Below are 3,146 nucleotides of genomic sequence, written 5' to 3'. Positions count from 1 at the left end.
TCCTCACTAATGATTATGATAAAATAGCACCAATTGTTTTATCCCCTGGCCTACTCCGTCGGTCTCATTAGGAGTAGCTCTGTAACTGACCAGCAGATGGCAGCAGATCAAGAACCAGAATACGTTCGCTGCGACCTTGTGTTCAGTTTCAGACGGACACGTTTAGTGGTTGCACACAACAACACTCTTGACAACACTATTGAAGCATGCTTTGAAGACGCGATGGAGCAGAAAGTTAGTTTAGTTCTAAATAATTAACACACATTTCAGTGTTAAAGAAGACTTCTGGGTTACAGCCTGGAGTACTGCACTCATTCATTCATTCTGGATGAAAGCCACAGAGGTTTGTTAAGTTTGAGGTATTCGTTTTAAGTTTTAATGTGATAGCCATCGTTGTTTGTTTTGTACTTTCTCCATTTACAACCCGTCCCTTGATTACATCTAAACGTTCAGATAAAGTGCTCATCCTAGGTCTACGGATGTTATATACATCCTCGGGTGGGTATAATTACACGTATCTTCCTTATTGTTCAATAAAAAGCATTTAAATGAGAACGGTGGCCATTTTACCTCGTACTTATAATGTAATCAGGGTGCAATACACCTACCAACCGATAGGGGCGAGTACCCGGGTAGTGGCCAAAACATTGATAAACTGGCCACCGATATGATTCAAATGCTTTTTATTGAACAATAAGGAAGATCCGGGTACTTTTACCCACCCGGGCAGAAATGTAACATCCGTGGCTCTGGGATGAGCACTTTATATTTGAAATCTGAACATTTATGTAGATGTAATGGAATAAAATGGGGCAAGTGTAAAACAATGAATGGTTGAGTTTCAGGGCTATGCTTTTCTTTGAAGATTGATTGAAATATGTATTATAACAGTTTGCAGAATTACAGTAGGCTACATTTCAAGCACAAACTCAATACAAAGACTTAGGCGAGTAAATCTATGAAAAAAAGCACCTTACCCCCAAAAAATTGCAACAAAAGTTTTCTCAACAGTTTTTTGTAGTATTAGGTGTCCCTAATAACATACTAAAAGTTTACCAAAGTTTGACCACCCGAAAGGTGTTATTTTCAAGATGGCGTCCAATATCGCCTAAAAACCATTAAAATAGCCTTCATTATTCATCCTAGACAAGTACTTTTTGTGTCTAACCCTATGTTTTTGGGGTATAGGAGTCCATTGAACTTGTCCAAATTGCAGAGATACAATTAGATAATTGTGAAATCCAATATTGTGTTTGTGACTGTTAAAACCCTCTGAAATAGTCACCAGTTCCAAGTTAACTAAACTAAATATTTAATACATGTCTGAATATTTATATATTTTTTGGAATAAGGTTTCAAGATATCCTCAAAACACAACAAAACTAATAGTCACAATTTTCAGTAATTCAGAAGGTTGTGGCAGAGAATATTGTCAGTTGATAGATCCTACATGATTGCAATATTGAAACGTTTTGGATAGCTCGGTGGATAAACTTTGGCTCAAACTACTGTAAATAATTCATCATTATACACCCCACCCAAAACTAATTTCTTGCATTATAGAGTGTCGCCTTTCATGACGACGCCAGGCCCAGGAAATAATTCCCAATGCATTTTTCCCATAGACATTTCCGAAACTTATTTATTGAAAGACCTTATAAGCGTCGTACAAAGCCAACTCTTGTCGTGACAAATCATGACAACAAACACAATATTTTGGACCAAACAAATAATTACAAAGAATAAAAAGTGTTGTAACCTGCCATTTTTTCTACTTTCTAATTCTTTGTTTGGCCCGAAATATTGTGTGTGTTGTCATGATTTGTCACGACAAGAGTTGGCTTCGTACGACGCTTAAAAGGTCTTTAAATGAATATGGGACAAATGCATTGTGATTCATTTCCTGGGCCACTCGTTGTTCTGAAAGGGGGAGGGACTGCGACGCTCTATAGAGAGCTGCATATATGGACTACAGAGACAGACAGGTTTAACCCATTTAGGCCTGACGTCTAAATAAATAAAAAAGTCTTCTGAACGAATATATGTTCAATTTTCAAAGATCTGTGCCGCATTTTCACGATTTTTCAAAGATAGCAGACCTACAAGCTGCTATGAGCTTGTAGATCTGCTATTCTTCAATAGCTAAAGTAAAAGCTTAAAACACCAAAAGGGGTTCCCGCCCAAAATGGGTTTAAAATGGGGTGCCATGACAATGGATATAAAGCGTATTGCATATTGGGGCGGGGTATGCATTCCCGACTTACATTGTTCCCAACTTGCATCGTTCCCAAGTAGGCCGGTGGCCGACGGGCACAGGTCTTTAGTAAATGATGATGATGATGATGTAATCACACAGGCAGGACAGGGGAGGCTGCTTCTGCTTCTCAGCGTGCTCTGGAGCAGTGTGTCGTGGAGTCCCCTGTCTCTGCAGAAAATAGAGCCCTGGCTTCGTGACGAAGATTCGTGGCTTGAATCTACCGTGGCATACTATGATGTCTTCATGCGCCCAGCTGAGGGGCCCCTGCCTAGCTGAGGGGCCCCCGCCCAGCTCCCTGCCTAGCTGAGGGGGCCCCTGCCTAGCTGAGGGGCCCCCGCCCAGCTGAGGGGCCCCCGCCTGTGTGCAACGGACCGCTACACATAAATACTTTAAGAAATGCCTATGAGGAAAATGAACGGCGATTTCTTTTCCAGGTCTTTCGAGGGGGCGGGACTGCGACGCTCTATTATAGCCTACAGAATATTCTGTCTGTCTGTCTGTCTGTCTGTCTGTGCGTGCCGTAAACATGGAGTGCTGTCACTGTGTGGGGACTGGGGAGTTATATCAGTGCGCTCATGCAGCGCTGTGCCTCCATGCCCAAAAGAACAGTGTGTGGTGGCTGCGTGCGTAGAGAGAGAGAGAAAGAGAGAGAGAGGGGGGGGGGGGGGGGGGTCCCAGACGGCACGACACATGCACATTATGAGTGTAATTTTATCACCATAGATTTCACTGTGTAGGCTATTATGGAACACATTGATAAAGGTCCCCCCTGCTGCTGCGTTTCCAATTGCTGCGAATGACAGTGTGAAGGCAAACCGCAGCCAATTAAATATGCAAGAATCCCAATTTCCCCGCCCATACGCATTCGAGTCTACCGAAGTATTAGGTG

This window comes from Protomyctophum parallelum, assembly GCF_964188405.1.
Source record: "Protomyctophum parallelum genome assembly, chromosome: 8".
Taxonomy (NCBI): Eukaryota; Metazoa; Chordata; class Actinopteri; order Myctophiformes; family Myctophidae; genus Protomyctophum; species Protomyctophum parallelum.
Note: the sequence above shows the minus strand (reverse complement) of the source record.